We start from the raw sequence: 17627 nt of genomic DNA, 5'->3' as shown, positions 1-17627 counted from the left end.
GTGTCTTTTGTCCTAATGAAGTGACTTTTGGTGGGCTGGCTTCAAGGTAGAAGCTTGTCCCCAGAAAGACCAAGCCTTGATTAGAAGAATGGAAATTTCAGCTCCACCCCCAACCTCCAAGGTTGAAAGAGGGGTTGGAGATTGAGTTAATAATAAATCATGTATACATGATGAAGCCTCCATAAAAATCCCCAAACTATGGGGTTCAGAGAGCTTCCAGGTTGGTGAACCCATCCAAGTGACAAGAGGGTTGAGCACCCCAACTTGAAGCGGACAGAAGCACTTGTGCTCAGAACCCTCCAGTCTCTTTTTACCTCTATTATATAATTAACACTAAACATATGTGTTTCCCTGAGTTCTGCAAGCCACTATCATGAATTATTTATTGAACCTGAGGCATGGCCTTGGGAACTCCCAATTTGTAGTCAAGTTGGACAAAATGTAGGTAACGTAGGGATCCACTACTTATGATTGACTGACATCTGAAGTGGGAGCAGTCTTATGAGACTGAGCTGTTAACCTGGGGGGTCGGATGCTAACTCCAGGCAGACAGTGCCAGAATTAAATTGAAATGTCGGACATCCAGCTGGTGTCAGAGAATTGGTCAGTTGTTTGGAGCAAACCCACATATCTGGTGTCAGAGGTATTGTGAGTGTGTGTAGAGGAGAATACATGGGAGTATTCTTTTCAATGTACAAGAATGCATCTTACTCTGTTAGTTATAAAAATGGCAATAAAGAGAAAGCAAGACATCTAGTAAGCCCAATCACTGATGTATTTGACTATTCCCACAGATATGATGCTATAGAGAATAATTTGGGATTACAAATAACAGCATTGGTTTTAACAAGTGGACAATATCAGGCAATATTTTCCTAATGTATCCATTATTCAACTATTTGAAAAGTACAAAAGCATAATTAAAGATAGTGTTATTATTACTACATTAGAGGCCCAATGCACAAAATTCATGCAGGAGTAGGCCTTCCTTACCCCGGCTGCTGGCACGGACTTCCCTCTGGCACCCAGGACCCAGGCTTCCCTCACAACCCCGGCTTTATCCGGAAGGTCATCTGGAAGGACGTCTGGAAGGATATCTGGTCTAATTAGCATATTTCACTTTTATTATTATAGATCACCACACTTTTATGAGGCACATATATTCCTTTGTCCTTCTAAAAATGACGTAAAATGGTAGACATGAGTCACCTTTGTGGTCCATATGTATCATATCTGAAAATGTGCAGGTAACAACTGTATAGGCTGTTATTTCTGTAAATGGGTTAGGACAGAGTGCCTGGTATTTTAAGTGAATTTAAATAGATTCCAAAATATAAAAATAAATCACTGAATGGGGAATCACTGCATTAATAAAGTAAAAGTACGAGCCTCTCAACATGGTACCTAACATTGGTGAATCTCAGCTTTGAGAAATCACCTAGAATCTAGGGTTTGTAGAGCTCCTCAAATGTCTAAAAAGATAGGGAGTGAACTCTCCAAACTATAGACAAGTAACCATGAAACAAAATGAGAAACAAAATTTTAGAACTTATCCTATTTGTGAGCACTGGGCGCGGGGGAGGGAGGGGGCAGAATCTCTGATTTGGGGAGCCCATGTGGAATTATGAAAAGGAGCTTTCACTGATCAAACTCATATTTTAGTAGGACAGGGGATGTGGAAGACACAGCGTGTCTTTATTTTAACGAAGGCATGTACAAAATCTCTCAGAATCTCCTTGCGTACAAGATGGAGTAAGATAGATTTGTAGCTCATATGAAGAGTGGTGAATAATAAATCAATGTCTCCATGGATGGAGACCTCTAGTGTATGTCACAGGATTCTGATATAATCTCTGGTCTGTCCAATATTTTTATCAAAGACTTAAATGAATCTATGGTGTATGCTGGCTAAGCTCGCAGGCAGTCTGTAACTGGGCAGGAGAACTGCTGTCCTGGGAAACTGACTGATGGAGATTCACAAGGAGTTTAAATGCCTAAAATTGTTCATTAATTCTAACTCAGAATATGGGCAAGAGTAAAGATCCACATTTAGACATAAAAGAGAACAAAATACGTGTGATCACACTAAAACTGTACACATGGTATTGTCTGAGGGCTGTTAGTTTGCCCTAAACTCAAGAGTTATTGTGTCTTGGATATCCAGAAAGACCAATCCACCAACAGACAGACAGGGAACTATGTAAGTCAAACTATTTTTCATTTCAATTCACTCCAACAGATGTTTATTGAGCACCTACTACATGTCAGGTATGATGTAGGGCCCGGAGATACAAAGAGAAGACATGGCATTTGCTACCAACGAGGTAGCAGCATAGTAAAAGAAAGAGGGGCACTTAAACAGATAATTAATGGCTAGTTTAAAAAATTCTAGCAATGGAAGAACCTACCAGGAGCAGAGATAGGGAAGAGGGAGGTATTCTACCTGCAGGCGGGTGTGGGAAAGTGACCGGTATCCAATGTGAGACAGCAGCTCCTTAGAGTGCTATTTAAAAATGGAGGCCCTTTTACAAGAGAGTTCCATGATGCTAGGGGGGTGGAAGGATCTCAAAGTGATATCTCAGGAAAGTAGATTTGAGGAAATTGGGATGCTCAGACTAGAGAAAGATGACAGAAATGATACCAAGTTTTCCAGAGGAAAGGATCTTTGCTATATTTATGGTTATATGCCCAGTGTCTAGCACAATGTGTGGTGCATGGTTGTCACACAATAAATAAATGAATGGATGGAAGCATGAGTGAATGAATGAATGAGTGAGTGAGATACTGAAGCAATGCACTTATCCTAAGTAGCTCCCAAAGGGGAAACTATGATCCAATTACAATGTTCCAAACACACTACCCAAGAGCTAGGTTTAGCCTGCAAATTGTTTTGTTTCACCTGTATACACTTAAAAAACCCCACAATATTTTAAAACAGGTGCTTTTCATATAAAAATTTCCAGCTTCTCTTTATGCTAAGCAAAATAAGTCAGTCAGAGAAAGATAAATATCAGATGATCTCACTCATTTGTGGATTATAATGAACAACATAAACTGATGAACAAAAGCAGATCCAGAGACAGAGAAGCATCGATCAGAGATGCTCAAACCTCAGAGGGAAGGTAGGGGAGGGTGGGGGTAAGGGGGAGAGATCAACCAAAGGACTTGTATGCATGCATATAAGCATTATCAATGGACATAGACACCAGGGGGGTGAAAGCATGAACGGTTTTGGGGTGGGAGGGCAATGGGGGGAAAAGGACACATACGTAATACCTTAATCAATAAAGGAAAAAAAGTTTAAAAAAATTTCAGCTTCTCTTCTAATATTAGAAGACCTGGCAACTCTGGGCCTACTTGGCTGCAGGGAAATATTTGAGTGCCCACCGAGATGGCATGGAAATATTTGGGTGCCCATTTGGATGGCACAAGTACTCACAATTTGCCATAGTGCCTGTCAACTACTAGGAGGCAGACTTCAGCTCAAAGAAAGAATATTTAAAAGTAGAATAGGTCCACACAGAAGCATGACAACAGTCCACCTTAAATACCATCTAAAAAGAACAGTCTCTCCTATTCCACATCACCCTGAATGTATTCCTTTACAGCATGTACTCGATTTTCTTAAGCTCTTTTATTATATTCTTAAAATATTAAAAGCATTTTTCAGACATTGCGAGAAATTGATTTCTTTTCATCATTGTATCCATCGAACTTAGCACACAGTAGAGTCTAAATGAAAGTTTACTAAATGAACAAATAAAACTTACAATAACTGAGAATTGGAAAAGATCACCTTTCCCTTCCAATGCTACAATCTCTAATTTTTATTTGATTTAGCCTTCACTTCTCATTTAAAGCTAGGCAAGCAATGGGAAATAAAATATTTTTCTGAAATAATCTTAATAATCATGTTTGAGTGGTTGAAAGCCTTCCAGATTTTGGCAAATATGAATGCACAGCATCCCTCCTTCATCTGAACTCCTCTGCCTCCTTGCACAACTGCCCAGAAAGATTGGGTCATAATGAGCACACAGCAATCAGAGGGTACCAGTCCTCAGGAAAGGTCACAGGCTCACACAGTTTGGCACCAAGAAGTCTCAGGAAGAGGGGTAGGGAGGGGAGAAGAAAAACCTTTGGCTGCCCCACCCCATCTCCTCACACTATTACAGCCCAAAGCTCTCTTTTAGATAAAGCCCATGCCTCTCTTTCAATTTTCTTTTTTGAAAAAATAGCTCTGGTTCAGAAAAACAAAAACAAGCTGTATCTTGGGAACAGACTTCTACTAGGGCAGTGGTTCTCAACCTGTGGGTTGTGACTCCCTTGGGGTTCGAACGACCCTTTCACAGGAGTCGCCTAAGACCATCAGGAAACACATATATAATTACATATTGTTTTTGTTATTAATCACTGTGCTTTAATTATGTTCAATTTGTAACAATGATAATACATCCTGCATATCAGATATTTATATTATGATTCATAACAGTAGCAAAATTAGAGTTATAAAGTAGCAACAAAAATAATTTTATGGTTGGGGGTCACAACATGAGGAACTGTATTAAAGGGTCGCAGCATTAGGAAGGTTGAGAACCACTGTACTAGGGACTGCGCTAGGGTCCTTCCTCAGTCAGACAGGTCTACCCTCAGAAACTGTCAGAAGTCTGGAAAAGGCACAAGAGGCCATGACTCTCCATTGCAGTGACTCGAGTCTGCTTTTTGGCCCTGAACCTGAAGTTTTTCTGGTCTACAGAGCCAGCAACACTTAAGAGGACCATCTACTTCATTCCCTGGGACAACATAATTAATAAGCCACCACCAATGATGCCTGTGGGTCCAAACATTCTGATTTCCACTTGCCCCTGCTGCCTTCACAGTAAATGCAGCTAAGCTCTTGCCTTCTGGAACTCCAGGGTTCCATCACTCCCACCGAAACCAGAAAGCCCACCTCACTGGCAGCATCTCCCACATTACACTTCCTTCACCTTCAGAAAAGAGCCAACACGGAGCTTCTCAAAGCTGCAGATGCTCCCTCACCAATGCATTTCCCAGTGTCCTGGTGAAGGGAAATCGCCTGGCCCTCTCAGAGGATAAAGTAGAGAAAAGGGTGGGAAGTGTCTGAAAGCATCCTAATATTCCTATGTTAAAGAGCTTTGGATTTCTTTCTCTACATTATGCTAGAGAGACTTTGGCATCTCAACCTATTTGAATATAGGTTCCCATTGAGTCTCAGTGGTTCCCAGGATTCTGAACCACCTGGTATGATAGCTATTATTGCTGATTCCCAAGATATTCTTGGTCAGGAGATCTAAAATGGGGCCCAGAGATCTGCCCCAAGCAACCCAGTGATTCAAGACAGGTGATACTCGGAACAGAGACAGAGTTCTCAAAGCTTAAGGGAAGACTACAGATGGTTGCCATGCTTACCAGAAAAATCCAGTTTTCTCAGGAATAACACAACATACATTCTTTTCCAATAAGAACTACAAATCAGGGAAAAGAAAAAAAATTAAATGTACCCCTTATCATCTGTTTCTACTGTCTCAAATGATGGGTTCTCCAACACTTGCCTGGTGAGTTTCCACAGCTCAATATTAAACACACAGTGTATTCTCCTGTCTTCCTCTATCATCATTTTTCTTCTTCCCATCTCTTGCTATCATCACTGCTCTCAAATGCTTGCAAGTGGTTTCTATAGTCCTCTTAGATCATTCAACCAATAAATAACAACATCTGGTTCTTCTCATTTTTCCTCTAAGGCAATCCCTTTGGCCCTTAATCATTTTGGTTGCTCTTCTCTGCATTTCCCTCAGTACCAGGAACAAATCAGTAAATCATCATCAGTTAATATATCTAAAGAACCAAAAGATGTTACTGAAAGGTACCAATATAAGCAGCAGGACAGAGGAGAGATTGGTGCTCTGAGGCAAAAGCAAAATTCATGATGTTTGTTTGAGCTCAAGACATCACATCTTCACCTCACTGTGAGGAAGTTATAGGGAGAGAACAGAGGAAGGGGAGCTGGTCAGGAGGAGACCATACCCCAATGGGCAGTTACTGTCACTATCTATATATATATATAAACCCTGATATGCAAATAGACCAAACGGTGGAACAACTGAACAACTGGTCACTATGACGTGTGCTGACCACCAGGGGACATGCGGAACATGGTAGGCATCGGCCATGGCAGGATGGTGGAGCAGGTGAGTGGGGACGTCAGACCAAGGTGGGGTGCTGGTCACTGTCATCGGGGCAAGCCTCTGGGGGTTACTGAAAATTCTTTGCTCCCATGCATGGCGGTCCTGCCAGGCACTTGCACTTGCTGCCAGCGCTGGCCCTGATTGCTCGGCACCATCAGCGGGTGTGAGGGGCAGCTGGCAGCCCTGATCACCCCTGAAGGCTTCTCCACCTCCTCCTGCTCCTGAGGGGCGATTGGGGGAGCAGCCGCTGCCAGCAGGTGCATGTGGGGCCAGCACATGGGAGCAAGGGGACGGAGGGGGTGGCGGGAGGGGCCAGGCAGGGGCACAGATTTGGGCTGAGACCCACCCCTGTGCCCACTGCAGCCTCGTGATCCACAGTTCCTTTCAAGGTGCATGAATTCGTGCATTGAGTCCCTAGTTATCTCATAAGTACTCAGTGCATCAAAGAAAGAGTGAGAAAACTGAGGATAGGAAGAGCAATAACCATATCTAGACAAGTTCCTGAAGAAAATCTTCAAAAAGAGAGGCAGCAAATAATGAAAATTAACAGATCAACACTAAGTATGATATACTTAGTTATAACTCTAACTGAGTTGTCAATTTTGAGCAAATTTTTTTAAAGGTACGTGTTTACAGGAGTTCCTGGATGTCATGAAATACTGACACTCACTACCCAGAGTATATACAGATTTCACAGTTGATGACAAAGTCCTGCACAAGAGTCCTCTCACTTCAGACACCAGATGCAACTTCAATGGTCTCCAAGCCACTGGCATGTCTGACAAACTGGCCACAAATTTGGGGATTCCCACAACTCCCTCAGATTCAATAATTTGCAAGAACAACTCACAGAATTAAGGAAAACACTATGTTTAGGATTATATAGTGTTACTATAAAAAACACAAATAAAAATCAGTCTCAAGAAAAGACTCATAGAGTGAGATCTGAGAGAGTCCTAGAGAAAAACCTTCCATGTCTTCAGACACATCACCCTCTCTGTGTACAGATATAAGATTACCCACCAGGGAAGCTCAACCAAGTTTCAATGTTGAGTTTTAAACTGAGATTTCATTACATACCAGGTAGGCTGATGGACCCATTGGCCACATGAGTAAACTCAGTCTCCAGCACCCTTTTCCCCTTCAGGAGATTAGAAGGTAGGGCTGATATCATGTGACTCTAAGTCCCAACTCTCTAATCACATGATTGGTCTTTCCAGCATGGCCAGCCCCCATTCTGAAACTCTCTGGAGGCCCACCATGAGTGACCTCTTCTTTAGCATAAACTCAGGTGCAGCCCCAGGGGCCCACCATGAACAATGAATGTTCACCTATCACTCCGGAAATTCCAAGGTTTAGAATCTCCTTCCCAGGAACCTGGGTCAAAGACCAGAGACACTCTTTATTGTACACTCAGTGAGAGGAAGTCATAGTCGTCATAATTCCTTTGAGAAAGTACTTTTGGGTCTTTAGACTCCATTTGACACAATCGGAAATGATAATTCATGTCAACCTCATTGACTGGGGGGAAAATGACCATTCTTTCTAGACAATAGACACTGGCATGGATGACCGTTAGTCCCCTGAGAGCAGGGCATGGAAAGCAGAGCAGGGAAAGAACTCAGTGTAATTCTGGGAATTGCCTCAGAAGGTATAACTGCTGTGTCCAGCCTTAAACTTCAGGGTAAGCATCCAACTACCATCACACTGCAGTACACCAGGCAAGAGGAGTTTGATACAAAAGTGCTAAAGACCCTTATTCTAAAATGTCACATTCCCAGAAGATTACAATAGAGAGCCACACTTCCCCATTCAGAATCAAAGCTGCCTCTTCACCACCCAGTAAGCAGACCCCACTGGAACCACTTGTGGTTCCTTGCCTGCCTCCACCTTTCCCTTTGAAAGAGGAAGATAAATAAAGTAAATAAGCCAAGAAATAAGTCAAGCAGACTTTTCCCTCTACATTATAAAGGTGTAGTCCTACCTAAATATTTACCTGAAGAAGTCAAGTATTCACGAAAATGATGAATTCATTCTATTAACAGTAATTTATTGAGCCCCTACTTTGCATGCTAGAAACCATTCTGGGTGCTAACGATACAGCTGTTGGAGCTCACAGGGTCGTGAGAGGAGATTAAAACTAACAATAAATATAGGATGCCAGGTAGCAGTGAGGGCTACTAAGTAAGGCAAAGAAGGTAAGAGAGTAAGGCTGAAACTTGGAGGAATGAATGTCTGCTATTTTAGATCGGTAGCCAGAGAAGGGCTCTGTGATGAAGTGACATGTGAGAAGAAGCTGAAGGTGAGAAGAAGCTGAGAGCAAAACTGCAGAGATCTAGGGAAGGCATTCCAGGAAGAAGACACAAGTGCAAAGGCCTGGTAGCAGCAGGTTGGGCCCATATAAGGAAAAGTAATGCTCTTCATAGAATGTTGATGTAAACAGAATGAGGTTGATAGACTAGAGGTCTGAGAAGTGACCAGGAATCAGATCCAACAGGGCCTTGTAGAACAGAAACCATTGTTATCATTTGGAAAAGGATCACTGCCATCATTTTGGCTTGATCAAACATTCCTCACCTCTTTTTTAAGTGGAATGACCACATATTCAAAGTTAGGAAAAATATGAATGTAGCTACAAAGGAAGATAGAAAAGACAGTTGTTGAATGGAAGGGGGGGAAAAACTACTTCAGAAGATGTTCTCCAAACCTTCATTCGGAAATTCACGTATAAAAACCCTCAGGAATCGCCCTAGCTGGTTTGGCTCAGTGGATAGAGCATCAAGCTGCGGACTGAAGGGTCCCAGGTTTGATTCCGGTCAAGGGCATATGCCAGGTTGCAGGCTCGATCCTCGGTGAGGAGTGTGCAGGAGGCAGCTGATCAATGATTCTCTCTCATCATTGATGTTTCTATCTCTCTCTCTCCTCCCTTCCTCTCAAATCAATAAAAATATATTTAGAAAAAGAAAAAGAAAGGGTTGTCAGACAACCGAGACATAAAAAATAAAGAACTAGCCTTTTAAAAAAAACCTTCAGGAATCAAAAATATATTCCTCTCACCCTAGCCAGTTTTTCTCAGTGGATAGAGCTCCATCCCTGGACTGAAGGGTCATGGGTTCCATTCCAGTCAAGGGCACGTACTGCAGTTGCAGGCTCAATCCCCCGGCTCTGGTAGGGGCAAGTGTGGGAGGCAACAAATCGATATCTCTCTCTCACATAGATGTTTCTGTCTCTCTCATATCCATGTTTCTTTCTCTCTGTCTCTCCCTCTCACTTCCACTCTCTCTAAAAAATAATCAATAGAAAAATATCCTCAGGTGGGTGAGGATTAACAAAATATAGATATTCCTCTCATTTTCCATCCCTCCTATACTACTACCAGGGGTGGGCAAACTTTTTGACTCGAGGGCCACAATGGGTTCTTAAACTGGACTGGAGGGCCGGAACAAAAGCATGGATGGAGTGTTTGTGTGAACTAATATAAATTCAAAGTAAACATCATTACATAAAAGGGTACGGTCTTTTTTTTTTTAGTTTTATTCATTTCAAATGGGCCGGATCCGGCCCGCGGGCCTTAGTTTGCCCACGGCTGTCTAGACTGTAGTGTAAAGCCTATCTTACATCTAAAGCATGTGCTCACAGGCAATGATCAACCTCCTCCCACTCCTGAAATTTCTGCAATAAACTTAGTTCAGCATGGAATTTTCAGAAGCCATTTTTAAAAATTTTCTCTACAAAATCTTTTTTGCCTTCAATCATATTTCCTTGGCTATAGCCACCACTGAACATCCTAGACAACCTAATCAAACATCCTGAATAATCTTTACTTATCTCCTATCACAGATTTAGAAAGCAAACTTACCAGTCTTATAGCAGTAACCTATCTCAAAATGAATTCCCATACAAGTCAAATCAAAAGGAACAGGGACAAAGGGAACATGCCACCATTTCCTTTTGGTTTTGAGCATAGAGGATAAAGCTGATTTTCATGGTTGCCATATCATTTGTGACTAAAAGATGCAAACTTATGCAAAAACAACTCTCCAGATGCAAACATTAAAGTGCTGCAAATCCTTACAGCTGCACATATTAAGATATTCTATTTTTTAACTCTGACATTTTAAGCCACCCACTTTCACTCTTATGGCTTACATTTCCATATGAAGCCTTCAATAAAATAAAACTTTATAGCAACCTAGTAGAACACTAGGATCTAATAGCCTAAACACAGAGAGAGAATGAGTTTAAGGTCCTTTAATTTGCCTTCATTTCCCCATCTTTAAAACAGAAAAACCTTGCCCTAACCGGTTTGGCTCAGTGGATAGAGCGTCGGCCTGCGGACTCAAGGGTCCCAGGTTCGATTCCGGTCAAGGGCATGTACCTTGGTTGCGGGCACATGCCCAGTGGGGAGTGTGCAGGAGGCAGCTGATCGATGTTTCTCTCTCATCGATGTTTCTAACTCTCTATCCCTCTCCCTTCCTCTCTGTAAAAAATCAATAAAATATATTAAAAAAAAAAAAAAAAAAAAAAAAAAAAAAAAAAAAAAAAAAAAAAAAAACCAGAAAAACCATTGGTTCCTTCTTGTTGAGGAAGCTTTGGTTGCTTCTTGATATTGAATGTCACTGCCAACCAGCCAGCAGGAGCTTCTTTTCAAGAGCAAGGGGCTAGGGAGGAAATAAAACTAACAAGCTAAGCACCTTTTAAATCAATCAAGGCCATTTTTCAAAGTGGGGGGGTTGGGGAGGGGTGTTGTGTCAATTCAGTGTCTGGCCCTGCCAAGGCATTAGGGGTGAGTTAATTAAATGTTGGACCAAATATAGCAGGCTAATTTTTAAGTTGATGATTTTGTATGGCCCATGGATAATGTTATAAATATCCAAATGGCCCTTGGCAGAAAAAAGTTTCCCCACGCCTGATATACAGAGTGACATAATGCATTTCTCCTGATTCCAGAGTTAAAACCAGGTCATGGCCAGTGAAGGATAAAGAAGCAAAATAAAAAAAGGTTACTGCTGCAGATTAAGTTTTCACAGATGTTTTGACTTTGCTCTACAATGGTCCAAAAATATTCCTATGTGCCCTTGGAAATGATCTTATCAAAAGACTGAATGGAAAATTTGACCAGAAACAGAAATTCATTAGAATTCTAAATTCACTTCAAGGAGCACAAAAAGATGACCATTTGTATCAGTTAAGGCTTGACCAGAGAAGTGGAACCACCAGAAATGATAGAGCAGAAGGGATTTACTATAGAGACTTGACCTTTTATAATGTGGAAGCTGGTTCGATGGCCTCTGGAAGGCGGCTGCTCTGTGTCTATAAGACAAATGGAAAGCCAGCAGGCATTTGGGAAGGGAGGATGGATGCACTTGAAGTAAGGGAAAGGGAGGGTGAGGGGAACCCATGAACATGAGCTGGAATATACTTCCACTTCTCACAACCTCTGAGGCTCTAACTTTAATGATGCAAATGGCTTGCAAACAGATTAATACCCTTCCCCCCAGAGCTGCACACTCACCTGCACCAGGTTTCCCAGTAAAGGAGATCTGGAGCATTCTGGAGGAGCTGTGGACCCAGCTTTAACCGCTCACACCAGCGGCAGAGTATCCAGAGCTTCTAAGGCTGCAGTAGCACTGAAACCTACACCAACCTTCTGAATGGAAACAGGGCCATTTCACTTTCACTTTCTAAATCTCTAACCCAGTACAGTTCAGGAAAGGAATTTAGTTCCAGGATAGCTAAAACAAAGCCACCACATCTTGATAAGCTGCCTTCATTTTCCATTGTGCCCTGCCCTGCAAACTGGTAAAAAATAGGCACTCTGATAAACCCATTTCAAATTCAGCCCATTTCTTATTTGAGAAAAAACTGCGAATAGTATCTTTGTATACAAGCAAGCACCTTTGTAATTACAAGCATTATGCCTCTTTATTTATTGTTTATTCTTATGGGAATTTCCAGCTCTCCATATGTGTAACATTGATTTATTGAATCAAAGGTAATATAGTACTTTTAATTTTAAAAAAAGATTTGAGTTTTGCACTAGGAAAGACCCTGTGAAGAGGATGAAAAGACAATCTATGGAGTGGGAGAAAATATTTGCCAAGATCTTAACTACCAAAGGACTTACACTATATTAAGAACATGTGAATCATGTCACTAGTTCACAAAGATGGTTCATCATACACAAATCAATTAAGGTGATATGCCACACTAACAAACAATAAAAATCACATGCTCATCATATATAGATGCAGAATAAAAGACAAAATTCAACACCCTTTAATAACAAAAAACTTTCAACAACTAGGTTTTGAGAGAATTTACTGCAACATAATAAAGAACATGTATGAAAAGCTCACAGCTTATCATACTCATTAGTGAAAAACTGAAAGCTTTTCCTCTAAGACCAAGAGCAAGTTAAGAACGCCCACTTGTGTCACTTCTATTCATCATAGTACTACTAGTCCTAAACAGAGCAATGGGCAAGAAAAAAGAAATAAAAGCACCTAAATCAGAAAGGAAGAAATAAAATTATGTCTGTTGACAGATGGTATAATCTTATATTTAGAAAATTCTAAAGCCTCCACCAAAAAGTGATTAGAAATCATACATGAATTCAGTTGCAGGATACAAATTCAAATTAAAAAAATCAGCTTCACCCTGGCTGGTGTGGTTCATTTGGTTGGGCATTGTCCTGGGCACCAAAAAATTGCTGGTTTGATTCCTGGTCAGGGTACATGCCCGGGTTGCAGATTCTATATCCGATATCAGGTAGGGGGTATGCAGGAGGCAACCAATTACTGTTCAGCTTTCACATAGATGTTTTTCTCTTTGTCTCCCCCTCTCCCTTCCTCTATCTCTAAAGTCAATAAAAACATATTTAAAAAAAACAATTCCACTTACTATAGTATCAAAAAGAATAACATATACATAAAAATAAACTTAGCCAAAGAGGTGAAAAACTTGTACACTTAAAACCACAAATCATTGATGAAAAAATTAAAGAATACATAAATAAATGGAAAGACATCACATGTTCATGGATGAGAGGACTTAATATTGTTAAAATGCCCATACTACCCAAAGTCATCTATAGATTCAATGTAATCCTTATCAAAATCCCATAGTTTTTTTTACAAAAATTGAAAAAAATCATGAATTTCATACTGAACCACAAATATACTGAATATACAAAGAAGAACAATGCTAGGAAATATAGCATTCTGATTTCAAAATATACTTCAAAGATACAATAATTAAAACAGTATGGTACTTGCATAAAAACAGACATATAGACCAAAGGAAAAGAACAGAGAGCCCAGAAATCAACCCAGGCCTATAGGGTCAAATGATCTTCAATAAGGGTGCCAAGAATACACAATGGAGAAAGGATAGTCTTTAAAAAATGGAACTGGTAAAATTGAATGTCCATATGGAAAAGAATAAAATTGGACCCATATCTTACACCACACACAAGAACCAACTCAAAATGTCTTAAAAATTTAAATGTAAGCCCTGGAACTCTGAAACTTCTGGAAGAAAAACATAGGGGAAAACTTCATGATATTAAGCTTGGCAATGGTTTTTTAGATATGCCATCAAAAAACACAAGCAATAAAAGCAAAATTAGACAAATGAGACTACCCAAACAAAAAGGCCTCTGCATAGCACAAGAAACAACCACAGAATGAAAAGGCAACCTATGGGATAGGAGAGAAATATTTGTAAGCCATATACCTGTCATGTTATTAATATGTAAGAAAGTCTTATAATTCAAAGCAAGAACAAAAAACAAATAATCTGATTTAAAAATGGGTGGACATAGATATTTCTCCAAAGAACACAAACAAATGGCCAACAGATATATGAAAAAATGCTAAACATCACTAATATCAAAACTTAATCATGCAAATCAGAACCACAATGAGATATCACCTCACACCTGTTAGGATGGAGGGGATAAGTGTTGGCAAAGATGTGGAGAAATTGGAACCCTGTACACCAAGCATGTTAAACTCAAAGGCTAACATGGGCCAAATAAATGAGGCATGCGGCCCGTGAGTTTGACATGCTTGCTGTACACTATTGGTAGGTATGTAAAATGGTACAGCCACTATAGAAAACAGGATAGAAGTTCCTTAAAAAATTAAAAATACAATTATGATATGACCCAGCAATCCTACTTCTGAGTATATATCCAAAGGTACTGAAGTCAGGGTCTTAAAGAGATATATGCACTTCCATGTTCATTGCAGCATTATTCACAATAATCGAGATATGGAAACAACTGAAGTGTCCAATGTCAAATGAATGGATAAAGAGAAGTGGTGTGTGCATACAATGGGTTATTCAGCCTTTAAAAAGCAGAAGGAAATCCTGCCATCTGTCACAACATAAATGAACCTGGAGGACATTATGCTAAGTAAAATCTGCCATTTGCAGACATCCACTTATGAGGTATCTAAAACAGTCTAACTTACAGAAACAGCTTGGAAAATGGTAGTTGCCAACAGTAGGGTTGGGAGAGACAGCAGTTGCTGTTCAACAGGTGCATAGTTTCAATTACTCAAGAGAAATGTGTTAGCGATCTATTGCACAGCATTGTGTCTACAGTTAACAATGCTGTGCTGTACACTTAAAAACTTATGGTGGTAGATTTCATATTAAGTGTTCTTACCACAATAAAAATAAATAAATAAATAAATAAATAAATAAATAAATAAATAAATAAATAAAAAAAATTTGTACAGTGGTTTTAAATTCTCTAAGATCTTTGTTCACACAGGCCTAACTTAGATATAGTTATAGTAGTTTGAAAATATGTAAAAGGCTACTCTGTGTTTTTACCAACTACCTACTTGGTTCACACTGAACAGCTTAATAAGTGTGATGTTTTATGCCCTTCCTTGCAACAATCTTTAGAGCTGTGTGGGTCTAGGACGGTTTATGTCATCCTTTATACATGCCTGGCTTTAGGCTATTGCATCAGTTTCACCTCAGATGACTGTGTAAAGGAAACGTCCAGGTCTTATTTATTTATTTATTTATTTATTTATTTATTTATTTAAGTGTGTTATTATTGATTTTAGAAAGAGAGGAAGGGAGAAGAATAGAAACATCCATGAGAGGGAATCATTGATCTGCTGCCTGCTGCACACCCCCTACTGGGGATCAGGCCCACAACCTGGGCTCCAGGTCTTATTTAAATCAACACCTATGAGTACAGAAAGTTTAGTTCACTTTCTGTTTCTGAAGAGGCACCCATCCCGTTCCAATTAGTGCTCAGTTGCACCCCAGATTTGCAACTCGATCTTCTCAAAAATAATTGTTTTTAAAAGTATACATTACATAGCCAGTAAGATGCACTATACAAAGAGCAATGCACCTTAGACACCAAGCTGCTTCTTAAAACCAGTGATTCCAAGAGATGTTCTCTGCCCACCCCACCCCCAACCCTTCTTCTCCTTTGCCTCTGTTCTGCCATATCCCTACTAACTTTCCTCTTCATCAAAGGCCTTGCCTCATGGTCTACTCCATTCCCACACTCCTCTCTTCTGCCCCTGCCATCTCCTGCATGAATTAAAAAATAAATAAAAACTTTTTACAAAGTCAAGAAGTGAAAACACTCTTCCTCACCCTCCACCAACTGGGCAGAAGCATTTGGCACTGACCTTTTCTAAATGGAAAATGCACAGACCAGGGACATAGAAGGTCTCCATGGCAGTTGTAAGTCCCGCACACCTCATGCTGTGAGCTTCCACACCTTAAATTAACCACCAGCCCTCAGTGTAACAAATTAAAAATCAGGTCAGTCTGGAAGTTAAACATTTATATTTGTGTCATCTTAGCAGATTTTAAAGAAACACTCAGAAAACTGAAAGTACTGAGCAACTCGAGCTGGAGGCCAGGGTGAGGTCTCTTGACAGGTGTCTGATGACTGAGAAAAGGAAACCATAGCAATTGGCAACAATTCATGGGCTTTTGACTTTCAGCTGAAAACCAAAACCACTTTCCAAGAGGACAAATGTTTATGAAATATTCTCTTCAGAGTCAAATGTGCAATTTCCTCACCCCCCTTAAAACATTAAACTTGCAGTGGAAATAATTAAGTCAAAAACCCATGGGTTGTTGCCAATTGCTATGGTTTCCTTTTCTAAGTCTTCAGAGACACCTGTCAAGGGACCCTCGCCGCCAGGCCCGGGCAGGCTTTTCAAACTGCGGATCCCGTCTCAAATAATCGTTACCATAAAGACGGGTTCAGATTACACCCGTTGGAAAAGTCTCAGAACGCTGATGATACAGAACCAACCTGATTTCAACAGTTTTATCCGACACATTACCAGCTTCAATGCTGAGTCAAATTAGAAGCGGTGGAGTCAAGCTCATGATGTATGAAATAGCACTTCCCTCACAGCAGCCTTTCGCCCCTTCCGTCTGAAGCTAGCTCTCTTTGAAATTCAAGAAAATCTCCACCCTACAAAACACTGGCGTTCCCTCGGGTCCCCTTTTACACGTTATTCACATCAGAAATGCTGAATCATGACTCCGAGGTTGTAAAAGAAAAACTATTTCGACTGGGACGCCAGGATCCCCAGTGGCTCCCACGCTTCTGCATTCCTTTGCTTTGCACCTTTTAAAGTCGACATCGGGGTTCTTTCCGCAGTCTGGAGAGGTTCCGGGAGCAGCCCAGGCTGGGGGCCGGGAAAGATCCTCTGCGCGCTCCCCTGCTCCTCCCCCAAACTCAGGCAGCCCTAGCAACTCAGGGGTCCCGCCTCATCTCCTCGGAACGCGACCCCTCAGGCACTGACAGTCCCCATCTGCAAAGCTGCCTAAACGCCTCGGAGAAATTCCCAACTTGGAAGCATCGCCACCACAGCCACCCATTCGGAACTCCTGGGGCCCCGCACTGGTCTCCCCTGACCACGTTCCAGCAGGGGTGGGGGGTGCGGAGACAGCTCCCCCAGCCCCTCTCCCAGTCTTGTTCCGACAGACGAACCCGCCCGGAGCGCAGACTCTTGAGAAACTCGATCCCAACTCCCCAGCCCGCGCCTCCCGAACCGCCCCGGAGCCCAGAGAAGCGGGACGGAGGTCGGCGGAGCAGAGCGGCGTGGAGAGTCTGGAGAGGAGCGAGGCGTGGAGGGGAAGGGGCGGCAAGAACAGAAATGCCCCCCAACCCGGTCCCGCAACTTCGCCCAGCCCGCGTGGGGGGAGTGAAGAGATTGGAACCCGGCGAGCGCGAGGCGGGGACTCACTTGAAGGTGAGGACCAGAGCGGCCGGTAGGACTTGTGGCTGGTGTTCTCGGCCATGCCCTTGCCCCAGAAGTCGTTCGTGAAGATGCTCCAGCGGAGCGGGGTGCCGGGCCGCAGGTCGGGGTTGTTCACGATCGCCCACACGTCGTCGTGCACGAACTCGCCTGCAGGGAG

General features: G+C 41.7%; 1 protein-coding gene across 1 annotated transcript in view; it reads right to left on the bottom strand.

Annotated features, from left to right (window-relative positions):
• TMTC1 (transmembrane and tetratricopeptide repeat containing 1) overlaps window positions 1-17621 on the bottom strand; it is a 227269-nt gene extending 209648 nt beyond the window's left edge. Inside the window, exon 1 of the mRNA XM_023752313.1 lies at window positions 17456-17621. The gene's annotated coding sequence lies outside the window, so the exon portion shown is untranslated. The remainder of the gene's footprint in view (window positions 1-17455) is intronic.
• Window positions 17622-17627: the final 6 nt, after the last annotated feature.

This window comes from Myotis lucifugus, unplaced genomic scaffold (genome assembly GCF_000147115.1).
Source record: "Myotis lucifugus unplaced genomic scaffold, Myoluc2.0 scaffold_30, whole genome shotgun sequence".
NCBI classification, from domain to species: domain Eukaryota; kingdom Metazoa; phylum Chordata; class Mammalia; order Chiroptera; family Vespertilionidae; genus Myotis; species Myotis lucifugus.
The sequence above is the reverse complement of the archived record's forward strand: the minus strand, read 5'-3'. Positions and strand labels throughout refer to the sequence as shown.